We start from the raw sequence: 19,330 nt of genomic DNA on the forward strand, positions 1-19,330 counted from the left end.
GATTAATGAGATGTGTTGTTTGAGGTATTACTGTCTTGGGCAAGAAGACTGGCTCTTATTTTTGGAGCAATGTACACTTAGAGAAGAAAATTAAACTGTATAATTAGCATTGACTTTACATCAATAGTAGAAAGTCGACAACTAAACAATTTTTACAATGAGAAATGCTTTCAGGATGAGATTTTTAATATAAACTCATGTGTAGAATCCCATTTGATTGTGAAAGTATGCAAGGCAAACTTTATAAAATATAAGGATGAATAACGGTAACCCAAAACCCCCCAAAAATGTAAGCAATCAATGAAACTTTCTAAGAAAATGAAAAGTTTCTGTCACAGACACAGATGTGGCTTGTTTGAGTGTTTTTTGATCTTGTATTTTCAGGTGGATATTAGTGGTCATATAATCCATTACACCTTCGTCCATTAAAATATTTTCAACTCTGCCCATGGATGGATTATGTCAATATGATGCATTCTTGAAACATTAAATGTATTTTTTGAAAAGTAATACTAGTCACTGCTGAACTTAGATAAACATATAAGATTAAAATAATTCCAACTTTATGAGCAAGAGAGTTAAACAATAAACAATTTAAAAGGCTTGCCAGATCTTTGAAAAAATAATAATTTTTAGTAATTCAAAGTACATATTTTGTTAATGTTGGATATGTTTTGAAATTGTTTATTTTACATTTCACATTTAGGAAAATATGAATAAACTGTTTTGTTGTTTTATTTAAACAAATACAACTGTAAACAGTAGATATTCTCTCTCATTTTAAGCAAAGTGTTCAAAGTAACACATAAAATATTAAAGCCTACCCAGTCAGAACACAAATTATAATTTTTACAAAAGAAAATAAATGTCCCTTTGTTTGGAACACAAACAAATAATTGCAAAAGTTCTTTTTTGTAAAAGCAATATTTAAGAACAGAAAAATGGTTTGTGGGCAGGTGCTTTTTATCAGCAGGTAGATAAGTGTATTTTTGTGTGCATCACGTGTGTGCACGTCTGTGGTTACTGTGGCGCTACCAGACCCCTGACCTTTCCATGTCCTGATAGTGTCTCCAGGGAGAAAAAGTGGGAGGCGTGGGGGAGAGTGGGAGTTGGGGGGGGAGGGAGGAGCTGCAGGCCTTTGTCTTGATGCAGAAGGCCTTGGTATGACTGCAACCTGCCTGCCTGTCCATGAAGCAAACCAGCTGTTTTTGTGACTCCCGCAACAAAGATGGTAGCCACCCAATTAGGATGTATTACAAAAATGGAGAGAATTCTAAAGCGTAATATAATTCTGATCATTTTCCTTCAATGTATTTCCTTTGTTTCCATGTATTCTGCCATTAATCAAAAAAGATATGCGCATCTTTTTGAGGAGATGGCAAATTCAATTGTCTGGGGCAAAGGCGAGTGTAAGCTGTACGCTTGGCAGACAATAAGTGCAAGGCTGCGCGACGTGTTAATGGAGAAGCCACACATACCCCCTTGCCCCCCCCCCCCCCCCCCCCCGTCCCTCCTTCTCAAATCCACTATTTGCTCATCCATCACTATCACCTCTCGTCTGCTTCTTCCATCACTCCACCCAGCCAATTTAGTCCTCAACCACAGTTCTCTTCTCCGCAGTTTACAGTGCTTTTGTCCTCCATCCTAACCTGTCCCTCACCCACGCCTGGTGCTGAATGCCAGCTGCATTTGAGGCTTTTATGAGTGGATGTTTTTTTTTAATGCATATATAGGTGTGGGTGTGTCTATGTATGTATTCATTTCTGCATGTGTGGGTGGAGGTGTGTGTTGGTGTCTTCCGAGTTGTTTTCGGTGATTAAAACTAATGACAGGGGGAAAAAAACTCAAACTGCGCCCAGGCTTTGCCATCTGTCACACCCTAAACCTGATACTCCTGTCCTAACTCTGTCTTATTTTCCTGGACCTACTTCAGTCCTCGCATATGCTTTCACACATTCTACAGTGTATCACTACATAACCAATAATTTAAGGAGATAGGAACCAAATCTCAGGAGCACTACTTTGGGCCCCCTCTATAAGGCTGGAACGATTTCAAAGAGCTAGATAAACAATTAAAGCCCCAATCCATAACACAACTACCAATCCATCCACACATATTACGTAGGGTGTAGCCCCTTGCCCGACCCGCACCCCCACATGGTCCCTAGGCTCTCTTTGCCACTCATTAACCTTGTCACGTTTATGCTATGAATTAAATGATACCAGTGATGCATCCCCACGCACGAGGAGCACACTGTCCCAGAAAGCCCCCCTGCCCACCACTGCTCACCCCCTCCTCGCCCACTGCAGGGACTGCCCCGGGCGGCACTCTCCCTGTTTCACGCATGGTGGTCGCTTTCTGCAGCCCAGCAAGCCATTTAAGTGTGGATCAGGAATTAAAAATACATTCATTCATTCATTCATTTTATGAAGTGCTTATCCTCACAAGGGCCGCGGGGGGTGTTGGAGCATATCCCACTTAACTATGGGCACCAGGCCCACCATGGACAGCCAATCGCAGGGCACAAAAAGACGGACAACCATTCACACTCACAATAATATCTATAGGCAACCAGCCTACCCTGCATTTTTGGAGGATGATTGAGGACACAGGAGTACCCGGAGAAAGCCCACGCAAACCCAGGGAGAACATGCAAACTCCACACAGTGAGGACAGCCCAGGGATCAAACCCTTGATCTCAGAAATGTGGGCTTATGTGTGGCCCACTCTTCAGCAAGAACGCCCATTAAATATACAATCCAAATTATAAATAAATGTTATGTTCAAACCCCACTGACAGTGAGAGAAAAGGGACAAAAGTAACAACATATTTTCAAATACAATCCTTAGTCCACATTGGAAGACTAACCCCCATTTTAGTGAACTGTGGCAAAAACGCTGCGTGTAGAGATCCAACTGTCAAAACTACATGAACTTGGCATTTTCATTTTCGAAAATGTAGTAAGTAAACACCCAAAAATATCACATTTTTTAAAATTTTAAATGTCCATTTTGTCAATCCTTTTTTGTTCAACTTTGTGGTTATAATCTCTCCAACCCACTTTTGCAAGTCACAAATCTCCAATTCCAAGAGCACCAGTTTTGGCACAACCTTGTCACGTTGTTTATGCCAAAAATCATTTGCTACTTTTGTGGCTGTGAGAGCTAGGCACTTTAAAAACTTGAACAACAAAAATCTGAACCTGCATTTTCAAGTGTTCTATAAAAAAAAAAAGTCAAATACCCACACAAACTAAATTGAGGGTTCAGCAAAGAACATTCAGTGAATAAATTCTAATTGGTTAGAGTTAGACTTAACAAGAAAATACGTTCTCTTACTGATTATTCTTGAAATTCTGATCCTAAAATTCCAAAAATGCACCATGTAATAGAATAAATAGCCATCTTTGTATCATACAACAGTCGTTTGGTTTGGGCGTTGCGGGTCTAATTTGTTTAGTCAAAGTCAGCACACAAACTCATGCTATCTATTCCCATATAACAAAAATAACCCCATTTTTACTATACTCTATAAGCAACTTTATACTGTATATTATCTGCATTATTGTAAGTGTTATATTTTTATTAGGAACATGCAAGTCTAACCAGGCATGACTCTCTGGTCTCTCAGTAAAGCAGTAGCTTGACACTTTGGATAATGGCAATAATATGCTCATAAATCCAAACATGGCATAGTAATAGGTTGTTTGTGTGTGTGTTTGTGTGTAGATGTTTGCGTGTGTGTGCGTTTCAGCACCGGGAGAGCATGTTTACGTGAGCCCCTGTGTCCTCCTCATTATGACCCTTATCTGTGTTGCTGTGAACAATATGAAAGGAATAGGATGCATTTACATTTTAAAAGGCCCCTTCCCTCTCTCATTATACTGAATGTAGAGTATCTCATTTGTCTCACACATGCATTCCATATTGCACTCTTTACAGGGATTGCACATGTGAATTCTTGCTTTTTTCCAGATGAGATGAGTGAGTACATGAAGCACCAGTTGGAAACATACAAGCTGAAGGACTGCAGGGCAAGGTTGAAATAAGAGAGTGAAAACACACAAGAGACACTCGAGAAGGGGAATTTCGCAACAACAATGAAAGAACCGACGAAACCATTTCAGGTTTTAAGGACAGATTCATTTTCAATTTAGAACCACAAAGTGTAAAAATTGTTTTCATGTTTCACAGAGACCTCTTCTCCAGTCGAAGGTCGAGTCTTTCTTAATTTGCTTTCTGTTTGTTATGATAAAGAAATCAAAAGATTTTGGAAAAGCTTTTTATCCCGTTATTGTTAAGAGATTTTACATTTAAGAATTAACTCAAGTTGTTTGAGGTTTTGTGGCTTTGCAAACACTTCAGGGCTGCAGTGTTGAATTTTTTTCTAATGGTTGATGTGCATTTAAGCAGTTTCTAGTCGATTTTATGGCATTCTTCTATGTAATTAGACATTTGGACGTCAATCACTGTCAACATTACTGAAACAGAACAGTTTAATGACTACCATTGAACTGGAGTTGATTTGATTGGATTCAATTGAATTGGATTGGGTTCAATTCAATGTAATTCTATTATTTACACATGACCAAACAAATTGGCAGCTGTAAAACAAAAAAAAGAATCCAAAGATGCCAGGCTGCAGTTACCATTTAGACAAGGGGAAGTCAGCACAACAGCTAATGAACTTTGCCTTCTTTGTGGCCGTGTAAGCTGTGAAGATTTTATACTTTTATAGGCTTTGGTAAAAGTTCAGCTTCTAGGTATGAGTATACAAAGCAAACCTTAAAAATCTCACTCTACAAACCAGTTCGATCACTACATGATCTGTGGTGCACCACAATGAGCCACTGTTGAAACCGTTATGAAAGAGATTAAGACAATCATGTGAGATGTAACGCAAAGGTCACCACTCACTGTGGACGAAAAACAGCTGAACTGGCGATGATGTGTTGGTCTAAAGAGAATTAGGGGAAGGTTAATGTCCCTAACACACGCATACATTTGCAGGATGCTTTCTACAGCTGTGATTACAATGTGTTACTCTCACGGCCACCAAGTGAAACACTGTGAAGAAGAAAAAAATATGATATACTGTACAAAGGAAAACCAAGCTGAGATAAAAAGAGTAAATACTGTATGGTTTACACTGGCAGTCGGTGGAGGATGCTAAATCTTATCTATAATTGGCAAGGCCTGTGTGTTTTTGTGTGGTGCCGTGTGCATGTGTGTGTGTCTCACATGGTGAAGCATTCATCACTTCACTGTGTTCAAAACCGACAAAAAAAACAGACATAGAGCAGTGAGAGCATAAGAAAGTTTAAGTACTTCCAGTGGCATTGATCCGCCATTTTTGTGTGTATACACAAAAATACATGAAATATAGTAAATTACATGTAGAGTGGTACCTCGAGATACGAGCTTAGTTTGTTCCGGGACTGAGCTTGTATGACGATTTAGATGAAACCTATAGAGGGTTGTTTGCTTTTGTGTTTCCTTCAAAATATTCCAAAAATGATGTGATGTCGTCACAATAGGATAACCCAAGACCACTTGCCAACGAGAAGTTGTATATACTCCAAACGGGGAAAAAAAAACAGTGAAAAAAATGCAGCGCTTACCCAGTGCTTGTAGAGACATTACACAAGGGAGTTGCGAACAGACAGACAGTGCCAATTCGTTCATATGAGCAGCCTCTTCTGTCTGATGTATGATCATATATCAAAATTTGTCTCGTATCTCAAGATGAATATTTGCCCGAAATTTTACCCGTATCTCAAATGGCTCGTATGTCGAGGTACCACTGTATTGACTTTTTTGTTTGTTTAAATCGCCATGCATCTATTTTCTGCAGCCAATCCAAAGGGCACAATAGACAAACAATCATTTAACTTTAGAGTGTGTAACATTAAGAGTGTTCAATTAACCTATTATATATATTTCTTTTGGATGTGGAAGTAAACAGGAGAACCCAGAGAAAACAGAACATGCAAATTCTATCCAGGAAGGCTGAAGTACTGATCTTAGCACTGTGAAGCAAATGTGATACCCAGTCATCCACCATTCCAAATTCACTCTTCATTTTTGTTTCTTCCATATAATTTCTGGCGTCACTTCTCGCACAGCTAAAGAAAATCCTTCAGAATCCATAATTCATGCTTCACTCCTTTCCCCCTTTTTCTTCCTCTTTGTGTGTGTGTGTGTGCAAAAGCAAGAGAGTGGGGAGCTGAATACAGATGCAGATTCCTTCTACAGAAGTCCAAACAAACATGACATGTGCATTTTCACCTTTACACATACACGTATTGCCCTAGTGACCAATTTTAAATATCCGGCATGCAAAGCAGGGCAACATTTAAATGCTGAGAGCATGTGATCATCAGCGGAATATCAGAGAGTTATCTGGCACACAAATCAAATCTCATGCAAACTTAACCCGCAAGTTGGGCTAGTCATCAGGGAGGAAATTCAGTGTACCTGAAAATGTTCTCCAAATGTTAGTTTTAAATAACTTGTATTTATTTTATTTTTTTATGAAGTCAGAGGAGAGCTTATCCTATCGATGTTCTGTTCCAAATAAAGATGCACAATGCAGACATTGAACCTGTCTCAAAATTCAAAAATCAAGTTGCAACCAATTCTATGTTTCCTGTTTTAAAGTGAATGAAAGTGGTAGAAAGTGGACTATTCATATGTTTAATAAAACGCCTTCTTTAGGAAAACTAAATGATCTGGCAAAATTTTCCATACTAAATTCCAAGTGATGTTTGATTTTTGCTTTCAAGTAGATTCATTCCTTTTGCATTACAGTAAGATTGTTTCACTCATGGCTTTAATGGCAAGCATGCATACACACACGCACACACATGACACACAATGATGAGCCTCATAAATCAGCAGAGTATCCAAGACTCATTGCACCCAAGGACAGCCTGGACACGTGGTTCTGACATGGCCAAGACCTTCTGGTCCCAAGCCACCTTCTCTCAATGTGTGTGTCAGTTTGTATGCATACGTGTTGGCGTTTTTGGCTCTCTCAAAAAACTCACTTTCGGCTCTATGCTCTGTCCTTGCAAGGAAAGCTTTCGGTAGTTAAAACCAAAATATCCTGAAAAAATACTGTGTTTTTGGACTGTAAGTCACACAAGCCCATGAATAGAAAATGAAGACGAAAACAGGCTGTCAGTGGTCAGAGAGAGAGAGAAGAAATACAAAAATACAATCGTCTTGAAAATGTCAAGACACAACAACATCGATATTTGTAAATGCTTCTCGAATCTGACAAAGAGGACATGGCCTAAAGCTCCAATAACCTGTTATTTTTCATTTAAATCAAGCAGAGAGGAAATCATTTTAAATCAGATTATATATATATATATACAAATATAGGCACACTATTAAAAAGAAGTGAGTTATAGTCTGCAAAATATGTTACTGTTAAACAATAGTGGCAATTAAGCTATAATGGCAGTCAGTACTGTTAAGACTTCCATGAAGGCCTCTCACGGCATTAATAAATACACTCACAATCAAAACCTTCATACTTAAATACATTTCATGGTTTTTCCATTGATAACCATCTCTTGTAGGTACGCACTATTGTTTTTTTTTCTCCAGATTTCGCATAATCCTGCTAATTGACCAAAAATAAGGCGATGAAACCATAACCTCCTTGGTGGAGGTAATGAGCCGTTAATGACCACCTGTTCAGGGTCTGTGGGGATCATGCCATAGCCAAACACTGTGTTGGTTAAACATGATTACCACACCGTTTTGTGTGGTGGGGGCGCAGGACGGCATGTGCGTCAAAAGGGAGCCATTGAATTTTAATCATGTTTTAAAAGCTTTAACTGATTTCAGAATTGAGACTATTCAAGTAAGAAAGTTGAGTATATGCCTGTTGTTTTCTCTGAGGATAAATGAGAGCATGAGGCACTTTTCTTTAGCTCCATAATGCTTAGTGTATGAAAAGACCTTTTCTATCTGTGGTACTTTGACTTCTGAGTTGTGAGCCATTCCACTTTTCCAGCAACAACTAGACAACTGTTAAATGTATTCGTTTACAATTCAAAATCTTAAGATGTTTGACTGTGGACATTGTACACTTAATTCAAATTAAAGAACTTCTGACCCAATTTAAGTCATTCATGGAAAACTATCATCATGCCCTAGGGCAGGCTTTTTTTGCATTTACTAAGTAGCTGCATATTTGGTTCGGTAGTTGAGTGGTTAGCACGTCGGACTCACCGTTCTGGGTTCGAATCTAGGTCAGTCCACCATTGTAGAGTTTGCATGTTCTCCCAGGCCTGTGTGGGTTTTCTCGGGGTACTGGAATTTCCTCTCACGTTCTAAAAACATGGATGCGGGCCGCCATTTACTCAAATATCAAATCAATTTAAGGCCTTTTGTTACCCACTATGATGTTGTTAATAAAAACTACAAATTATTCTTAATATACCAACATGATTAAAGACAATGTAAAACAACTTACAGAGTGCTTAAAGTGCACAATTATATGGAAAATCAAACACAAACAACATACCAGTAATATCTGCATGATGATGTCCAATTAAAGGGGCTTTTCCCTAGCCCGTTTTCAATTTTATATGTATTTTTTAAGCCTTTGTCACATTAATTAAACGACTGATAGTGCCTTGGCACCTAAATTGACCAAGCGTCAGCTTCCCTCACAAAACAAATATAATTTGGGGCACTCCCATGTCAAGTTACAACTGCAGAGCTTTAATTCATATTCCATGTGCACTCTGACTTTATTTCTCATCTGACTTTGCACAGAGCTAAAGGATAATACTCGTTCTTCTCCCCTCACTCAGCTTCTGAAAGAAATCTAATTTATTTCAGGCCCACTCTTGCTAATTTAGACTTAATGCTTCAAATCTCTCTCCTTCACCCCAAGCACTTTTATCTATCTACAGCTCTCTTACACACAATGAAATTCAAGTGTAATTCTAAAACCTCCCTCTGAATCTAATCAAATTTTTCTCACCATCTCTCACTCTAATGTGTGTTTAAAAAGATCTAATGCTATACAGTACTGTCTCCCTCTCTTACTCAAACCCTATCCACTTCTTCATATCCATTTGCGTCTGTTAAGCGAATGGGCAAGACCAAAAATGAAATAAACCTGCTTTAAACAAATGAAAATATCAATAAATGCAATTTATGGGTAGTATGGCAATGTGTACATTTCTGAATATCACTATTGAAAAGTAAAGTGATGCACTACGATTCATGAGCCATGATTACGAGATGCAAATTATTCATTCGTTGCATTTTTCCCATTCCCCTCCTTTTATTATCTTTGTCTCTCTCTTTGACCACAACCTCTACTCGAGCACATCCTCTCAACTAAGGTGTTGCCAAGGGTGCGAGATGTCTTGTCAGTGAAAATGTTCCCACATATGAAAAAGGCTCCTGGGTTCTGAGTGGAAACATCCAAGAGGAGGAAAAGGTCAAGTTGAATACAGTGGGTAAGTAGGGAGCCATGAGGTTGTAGCTGGGAATGAAGGTGATTAACACGAGGAGAAAAGAAGAGGCTTAGCTGTTGAAAGAAGGGTGTGTGGGGTATTGCACTGCTTTGTGACTAATTTACTCCTAAAAATTGTGTTAAATGGTTAGCAACTTGTCTTCCTTTATTAGTATACTTAGTAGTCGTAGTATAATTTGATTGAAGTTTACAGCAGGACATCATCTTCTTGGTGGTCAATCTGATTTTTATAGATCATGCACAAAAGATTTATCATGAGGGTTGTTTGTGAATTGTGGCTATAATGGTAAATAAAAAAAGCAATCTTTCTGAAATGATTGTTGCAAAACTCTATCTTGGTTTGTGAAATATTGATCATCAGATTTCCAAGAAGCAACTTTTGATCAAAGTGTTTAAGCAGTGGTTTAAGGGTACTTTGTTGGATTTTTAATGTGAGATATGTTCATTTCCATTGGTGGGGAGCTAATATTGAAGTCTGTCTCTATACATGACTAGTCCACAGTGAAGACAGCAGTGATTGGCTACAACTTCTTTTAAACAATATCCTGATAATTGATACGGAAAATGGATGAATGGATGTTTATTCAACCAACAACAACTAAAAAAAGGTTTGTACAAACCTTTAGTGATGCCAGCCAAAATCCAATTCTCTCTATGAAAGCCAACAAGACAGCTGCCATGTTTGCCAATTCCATGTCGCTGAAGTGCAGATGTGGGGGGTGTATCGCATTTGTTACTTCTTTTCAATGCAACCCAGTGTCTAAGTTTTAATTGCGTTTTTAATTTTCAAACTAGCAAATAAAACTTAACGGCTCATTTTCTGATTCAGAAGGACTCCAATCCATTTTAAACATTGTTAAAGTCCCTAAAATGATATAATAATCACGATTAAGCAGGACAGAGGTGGTCTGCTGCAGGTAAAATTGTAAAATTGGACATTTTTAACGTGGAATTTTGATTCAACTATTGCGGAACAAATAAAATTATTTTTGTACAATTGTCATGAAGCAGAACGCCAGTTTGTACCGGTTTATTTTGATGGTGTTTAGTTAAAAAAGTGAATGGGGCATTGCTCTGTTTTAAAGTCAATCTTTGGTATTGCAGGGTTTCAAAAAAAACATCGAGATTTGTTTTCAAAGACAGGAGGTTGCCCATTTATCCCAACCTTTAGTTACAGTAATGATTGAACGAATAACCTTGTCCATTTTTATCCGGCAAATAAAATCGAAGTAACAATAAAACTGATTTAGTGCCTCATCCAGAGTTGTGTCTCGTGTCTACAGTATCTCTCAGAGAGCTCATAAAAACTCATTTCCTTTGTAATAGCAAGCATTGTAGATGCTTGCTCAACAGAAAAAGCATTTCCAAATGTGTGATCAATGTGTCACAAGGGTCTCCAACAACAGCATTTTACTTTCTGTATGCGTCCCATTGCCTTACCACAACCATTCAAACTAAAGATCATGTGACTCTTGTGGAGTTATTAAAAAGTAAAGCTGACTTAAGACAGCTGTGGAGTGTTTATACAATGTTTACCTTTGCTCTTTCTTTATTTAACATGTCCGGGAACTAATTAACAAAACTAACCTGGCTTCTCCTCACTCCCCAAAGGCTTGTTTGCTCATGCCATATAACAACCTCTTGAAAAATTAAAATAACCTCACAATAAGAATATTTGCTCCCCCACCTGACACTATTGAAGGATGCTCAGCAACAGTGCAAGGCGCTCCAATCAATGGCCTTGTTCCCTCAACTGTGGGCCCGCAGCTTGTAATTTGCATGACATTAGCAGATAGGCTCCCTCTCGCTGTCACGCACACAACTGCTTGTGTATTTAGCATATACGCGCACGGCTCCACATGACAGACAAAGGGGATTTAAAGGGAGCATTAATAAAGTATGATGGTGATGGTGATGTTGATGTTGCGTGGAGGGACAAAATAAAAGGTAGTTTTCTTCGGAGTGGAATTGAGAGTTGACTCTTTAGACATCATATCAGCGCATGGATATGTATATATATTAAAAAAAACATCTTCCACTGCATGCACACATCTTTCAAGGTTTAAATTAATGAAATTTTCCATTTTGTTTATCCTCATAAGACTTGCAATTAGTGCTGAAGCCTATTCTAACCAACTATGGGCAGATGGTAGGGGACACCCTGAATTGGTTGTTACCCATCACATGTCATCATGAGAGAGGCAACCATATTTAGGGAAAATGTGGAGTACTCAACCAGACTAGCATGCATTTTTGGGGATGCAGGAGGATACCAGAGCACCCAGAAAAAAACAGGCAGGCAAACATGCCATATGCAAAATTCACAGAGGAAGGTCGTAATCTACCGTGAATTGATCAGAACTGAGAGGCAGATGGGCTAACAACTCAAAATTTGATATGGTTCATTTTCACATTGTAATTTTTGCATGTAACCTAGGATTTGACAAAAAACCCATGCATGGTCGAACATCGTTCAATTATTGGACAAAACAGTCTGCGCAGGATAAAATATGGAATTGAACAGTTACAGAGCTCTAGTATGCAGTACTCGTGATCCTATCCATGTGGTTTATCCAGAACAAAAGAAAGTATTTATGAAACTTTCCCTTTTTTGCATTTGGCCAAATAGGTAGAAGGCAATCATTCTCATCATCACTTCATGTCAAAGCCCGACATAGCCGACGTAATAGAAAGCAAATATTTCCCATAATCCATTATTTACTTGTGGCTACGGAAGCCTGTTATGTGAAAATGGGAGGGGATTTCAGCTTTGGTCCAAACCACGGTGTGAATATGTAATAAAGTGCCACCTAAAGAGTTTCCATTTGCAAAACATCACTTGATCACAAATTGACTAGTTGCCATGCGACACCACTGAACATCTGTTCAAAACCTATGGCCACCAAACTAAAAATGTATATAGTTCACTCAATCATATGCATCATGCGATGGCCTCTCGTTTTAGGTCAGCCGTCATAAACGAAAAAGAAGCATCGCCTTAAACCTTTACAGTGTTTTTTAAATGTCTAGAATTATTGCAGCTTTTAACTTTTTATTCCCCTCAAACAAAAAAAGTCAAATCAACAGAAGATGGTAAAGAAATATGAAAATGAAGCAGCATGAAAAGTGGCTTGTGGGAAAACTTTGTTTAAAATGGGATGTCAGCTATTATATAACAGGTGGGAAAATGTATTGTCCTTCCCCAATGTTAAGCCGAGCTGAAATTCTAGTTGTAACCCTAACCCTAGCTGTCACCCTCCCCAGCCATTCACCTACCCATAACCTTGCCAATTGACCTTTTGCAAAAGCTCCGCCCCACTTAGATACTGTTGATACTCCGTCTAGCTTGGAGACTCCAATGACAACAATCTAATGCAGGTCTATTGGAGTATGTTAGTGTTTTGTTTTGATGGCATACCAAAGAAATATCCTCTAAACTGAAAGAGAAGGTTTTGCATTATGTAGTGGAGGGTTATAGTCACAATGCAAACATTTATCCTGAAGAGGAAACTATAACCATAACAGGAAAAGCATCCAGGTCACGATAAATTTGAGCCCTCACAGAGTTCAGGTCTTGATTTTAGATGTATCCAGCGCAGTGTTATTGAGCAGTCATGTTCTAGTACTGCCGTGTAAGCTATCTTTTATTTATTTGTCAACTATGAGGATTACTGTTAGGTAGGTAGGCAAGTTAGGTGCTCCAAGGCTACTGCACTACTCATGTTGATAGAATCTTGTCAGTGTTGGTCATTAACTGTCAGTAAATATTCCTATGTACAAGGTTATTTAATTAAATGATTAGAAAGACCTTTTTGGGATGTTTTTAGACAACCCTAAGCTGCCACCTAGACTTAATAAATACATGTACAGCAAGCAGAGCTTTGCGATACAAGGGTGTTTGTCCACAAAATGTTAAGTGAAGAAATAACATACACAATATACACACATAGAACAGATAGAATGAGAGATGAGGAAATGAAGTTAACTAACTTAAGTTAATTATAAACAGCTATACTTTGATGCTAGAGTGATGTTCCAAGTAAGATATAATATTCAAGGACAATGACCCGAACTTTATACACTTTTATGAATATTCCTGCCTTTATTTGCTGGTTAGGCATGAGAGCTTAGGACCCAGCCTCTGGTGTTTTGTCCACATATATTAAAAACTGTTAACAAATTTGTTGTGTTATTATGTTATTGATGTAAGAACCCTATGAAATAATCATTCTTATGGCGGATACAGTGCCTGTTTTTTAAAAATTATTCTTGATGTGTAAAGAAAAAATATCTATGAGGTGAGGTATATATTGACTAGAAATATTATAAGAATAGGCTTATAGAATTGTACCCTTAGATAGACATAGAAAATGATGTTTGCTGAGTAGTTTGTCCTATCAAATTTTAACTTTATTCTACTATAAGCAAGACAAATGTAAGGCTTAAAGAAGCCCCCCAGCAACAGTAGCCTTGGTGCATTCAAACACTCTCAATCCATTTCCACTGCGTAGCAGTGAAACGGTTTGTTCATTTGGCAGCTAAATGACTCAATGTGATATCGACTAGCTCACCGTGGCAACCTGCAGAAATCCTCCGCCTCCCCGCTAGCCTGCCAGACTATCTCTTCAGACCTGCCTCCTCCTCCCGTCGGCACCCCCTCCCTCCCACTCTCCCATCCCCCACTCCAGAAGCTCCAGGGAAGCAATGGCATGTGAGGTGGGGGCTCTCTGCTCTGAGAAAGGAGAGTGAGACACATGGAAAAGAAGGCCTGGCAGGCTGGTGGAGGGCGAGGAGAAGAGGAGAAAAGACAGAGCTGCAACCCACAGGAGCAAAGCAAAGGAAAAAGAAAGAAAAGATGAAAATCCTCCCTCACTTAGCTCTTGTTGACAGTGACACTGGGAGAGTCATTTTGAGGCAATGAGCCAGAAAACACAGAGCACCCACTGCCATTCATCCACAAGCACGGCACTCACCACTATCCCACAATCACATTCATCTTGCGGGGAAAAGCACAGGGGCGACGAAATGTGTAGCAGCCTTATCAAAACAGCCCTTTTGGGACGCACTGACTCGTATGCAACATCGAGTGTTCAAGGCAAGATTATACTGAGGAGTTTTTTTTTTCCTCTCTATAAAACCGCCAGCGCTCACACCATTACTCTATGTTGTAAATGATGTGAAGTGAATATTAATCCTCAGCCAGCAGTTCGTCCTCCCTCACTTGTGAAATGAAAAAACCAACATGAAAATATCATTGCTTTCCTCTCAATCAGCCCCAGGTCATGTGCTCAAGACAGGAAGGAAAATACAGCGTGTCGTTAAGATGTCAGCTAATCAGCATTTGCTGGTAATCCTCCTCTCTTCCGACACATCCAAATGGGTACCCAACCAAAATCCACCCACCCCATTTTTCTCCACCCCAGTCCAAACCCTCTTCTACGACTGTTCAAAGCCTGCAAAAATAATGCCACACCTCCTGCACTGCACCATTTTAACACTGTATGATTACACATAAAAAAGCAAAAAGTACACAGCATGGATTTGACATAATTTGTTTACATACACATAAATGCCCACATTGCTATTGTCCTCATCCAAAATTCAACTTCATTCAGCCAAATGCGCCCGTTTCTTTAGAGATGAAAATTGTCATTACCAATATACCTGTGCAGCATTTTTGACGTACTTACCTACTAAAAAAAATAAATGCTTAATAGCAATCTGTAAAAATCTAAATCCCTCTTTCAACTCATCAAACGTTTTCCACTTTGCACTTTATCTTAAATGAACATTTGCCCAGAAAAGCCGGCGGCGTTTCTGCATGTTTTTGATAAATGGCTTTTGTTTTCAATTGTACAATTTTAAATTGCACTTACAGGTAAAGCACCAAACTGCATTTACTGACATTATCCTGAGTGTTCCCATGTGGTAATATTCTTAACACATCAACATTGGTTTTTAATTTAAAGCGTCTGAGGGATTTAAAGTCACAGGTATTCATTCAATGTTGGTTCTCGGCTTGCCACTTTCATGCAGTGACTTCTTAGGCTTATCAGAATGGGAGATGATATTTTTTACCATAGATGATGAAATACATGGGGTCCTTGTAATTGTACAAAAAGGAATATTGTCCACAAACTTTTGGACTATTTTTGTAACGTGCCTGTTCACAAGGTGTAACTTGCCACATCTTTGCTTGTGAATGACAGGGCAATTTCAGGAAAATCATTTTATACTCAACTAAGGCACAGACCAGTTCCCAATTAGCTCACTATTTGTAATGTTATGTAGCCTGCAATAACTCTGTGTTTTTTAGGAAGCTGATTAAGCCAAAGCGGGGGGGATATGCAACATACCTGCGGCAAATTGGTGCACCCAGTATTTAGGGCAACTGCCACAATCAGGGGATCATCTGGGTTTTCTGTTAAGAATGGCAAGCTGATGAAAGATGGATCCAAACGAAACTCTGGAAAAGGGAATCAAAAGGCATAATGGTATTTATTTAATAAGGGCAGGATTCCATAAAACAAGAGGATTACAATGTATCACAAAAAACAGCAACATGTAATTCAGTCAACCATTCGTGTACCGCTAGAGCACAGGTGTCAAATAGCCGGACCGGGGGCCAGATCTGGCCCGCCGCATCATTTTGTGCGGCCTGAGAAAGTAAATCATGAGACTTCACCGACTTTGTTTTAAGATCAAATTGAAATGATGATAGATTTTTAAAATCAATCATTGCAATTTTTTTTGTTTATTTGTGTTTTCAGTTCAAAAATAATCTTGGAAAATCTAAAAATAAATATATAATATTTGATGTGAGTGTTGAGGATGGACACTTACCTTGAAATAACCATGCGGTTTTATAAGGGTTATGGTGAATAATATGATTTTAATTGTTGTGTGTGTGTGTGCGTGTGTGTGTGTGTGCCTGTCTGTTTTGGCAGGTCATTGTGTGGTGTGGCTCTTTGTCTCTCACATTTTACATGTTTTACCCTGTATCCAACTTTTTCACCAACCCTGGATTAAACTGACCGCGCTGGATGAGTTGGAACAAAAACCAACACACACTGCGGCCATTGTGGAATAGTTTGGATACCCCTGGAGTAGAAAAAGTTATGTATTGAACTGTTATTTTTGATCTTCTACGTAATTCTATCTCAAATCCAATGAAACTTTCAAATAGGACTCCAAATCTAACTTCTATATAAAAACATCTCATTCAAAAAAATTTAACACTGTTTTAAGGCGCATGCTCCCTGCCCATTAAACCAGTAAACCAGTATAAGAATCCATATTATTATGAACTCTTCTACCACAAATACTCAAAAGATTTGAGCAATTTCCACTGTACATTGAACCAGGAAACCAGCATCTAAAATGAAATGCTAAAATGCCTAATCTTATGTACACACACAGCCCATCTGATTGCCAGTGAGACACTCACTGAAACACGTCATAGAAAATGCTTATGTGCATGTGTGCCCTTGCCAAAGCCACGTCAACGAACCCAAGACTCCATTTATCTGCACATCTTTACTTGTGAGTCAGCCAAGTGTTCAGTAAACACTACTACCTGCCTCTGACGCACAAACAAAGGCACTTAACCCTTTCACTGACGCGCACTTGATAAGAGGCTGACCTTTCCTTGTTTTCCACACTATGAACAGAGAACATGTATAAACAGGAACTCCCACTGCAATGAGCATGGTGGCTGCTTTTAGAATCTTTTTTCTATTCATTGGCAAATGTTATTAGATATTGACTTGACCAAATGAATCACACGTCATTGCAGGATCTCTGTATATACATAGAAATTATTTTGGGACTCGGTAGCATACATGATCAGGCATTAAAAAAAAAAACGGTCTGAGCACAACATATTTTTAGTTTTAGTGTGGCCACTTGGAAACTATCATTTTTTATACGTTTTTGTGATACTTGCCAAGGAAAACTGATGAAAACCAGAGATAGAACTCCATCTGCAAAGGGTATGTCGCCTAAGTATAATTTGAACAAGATTATTAATTTCACCTAGAACCAATGTTTAATATATTGTTACATAAGATAAGATAAAAAAAAAAACAGGAGTATGCCTTTTAGGAAAAAGTAATGAAAATTGACGGTCAATTTTAAAAATAAGGATGACGAATTTTACCTAATAATTAAGCAATGTTTGGGTGTTCACTGCAGTGTGCACTGGAGAATGCATGGATTTTTTTATGGTGCTGAGTGTAATGCTTATAACTGCCACAAGGGAGAAGCAAGTTAACATATTTTTGGTCAGGCATACTCATCGATAATCCTTGCAAATGTTCAAACCTTGAGTTTACACACTTAGAGAAGGTAAAGAAATTCAATCACTCGTCTATTAAGATCCGACAGCCGTTTCTGGCCACCATGAAAAAAAGTTCAACTCTCTACGATGCACAGTTTGGACAAACGTAGCATGAGAATGTTAACATAAAACATCCTTCCCTCCATAAACCATGCTGTATTTATTCTATAATGCTTGTAACGCGTGATTTATGGATGGGTTTGTGGGTGTGCATGCACCTTGAAACTTGCTGCCAGCACCATCATGTCACGCCGAGTCTTCCTTTTGGGTTTCACCTGTATCTCGTTTGTCACTGACAAGTGTCAGTAGATCCCCACCTGATGCGATTAGATAAGATAAGGAGCCCATTGATGAGTTGAAAACCTTGTTATTGTCTTGTCTCGTCTTTCATTTCGTGCCACAGAGTAAATCCGTGTTATGGGCTATTATAAATCAAACCCATGTTTAATTCACATCTCTGCTCTTGTCAACAATCCATTCACATTATGACTTCCAAAAATAGCGCACAATGGGCTCCCACTGCGACGCACTGGTAAAGGTGGGCGGGGATACGCCTCCAATAAAAGCGCAGCATCCTCTCACCACCTCATCATATTTTACTTTTACGTTTTAACACTTCAAGTACCACAATCGCCCATTAAATGTGATTATCAAATACAGTTTGCTTCTCCCATTACCATATATGGAAAGACCGTCGTGCCTGGCTGCTATAGGCCGAGCATCCCACCCTGTGGGGAACCTTCACTTTAACCCTTCAACTGCTGGATTTTATGGGTGCCTAGAACGAAAACAGGAGCCTTTTGAGTGATTATTTATGTTCATAATAACGCGTTAACTGTCACTGGCAGCTATAGAAGTCCAATCAATTTGGACTGGGAGGGCCAAGCAGTTGAAAGGAATCAAACGATCGCTGCCAACCCTCCCCAGTCTGAATAGATTGGACGTCTGTCGCCGTCAAATGAGTGTTTTCACCATATATTTGACTAACTACGACAACACATACTCTGCGAATACTATTAAGATACTTAGGTGTATGTTAGGCACTGCAGATGACAATGTTTAAGCATTAAATATCTTTGTTAGTGCAGGCGTTTCCCTCCGCCTCTCGGTCAGAAATAGCCCGCTGGATCCTGACCTACATCTCACACGACGTGATGAAAATCCACCAGAAAATTGGCGCAACACGGTGCCAGGAGAAATGTCATCTCCGCATGTGACCTTGACTCTTTATTGTCGTGCGCACACAATTGCAAACCGCCCCCACATTCAACGATTCGAGGAAAAAGGACTGTATCATCCTCACTGATGGGGGGTACATATCCCCCCGCAGCTCAAATGATCCACGCGGTTGTTTCATTACAGATAAAATATTTGAACCAATTACAGGCACTTTGTTTGCATCGTGTAGCATTTTAATGAGCGTGTGCGGTGAACCTTTGTTTTGTCCGATTTCACTTCTCGGGCTTTGACATGATTTTTTTAA

General features: G+C 39.0%; 1 protein-coding gene across 2 annotated transcripts in view; it reads right to left on the reverse strand.

Moving 5' to 3' along the window:
• ccdc40 (coiled-coil domain 40 molecular ruler complex subunit) overlaps nt 1-18,137 on the reverse strand; it is a 48,361-nt gene extending 30,224 nt beyond the window's left edge. For both annotated transcript variants that reach the window (XM_077719514.1, XM_077719513.1), the window contains exons 1-2: nt 18,066-18,137; nt 15,866-15,975 (exon numbers count right to left, since the gene is read on the reverse strand). The gene's annotated coding sequence lies outside the window, so the exon portion shown is untranslated. The remainder of the gene's footprint in view (nt 1-15,865; nt 15,976-18,065) is intronic.
• Nucleotides 18,138-19,330: the final 1,193 nt, after the last annotated feature.

This window comes from Stigmatopora nigra, chromosome 6 (assembly GCF_051989575.1).
Source record: "Stigmatopora nigra isolate UIUO_SnigA chromosome 6, RoL_Snig_1.1, whole genome shotgun sequence".
Taxonomy (NCBI): domain Eukaryota; kingdom Metazoa; phylum Chordata; class Actinopteri; order Syngnathiformes; family Syngnathidae; genus Stigmatopora; species Stigmatopora nigra.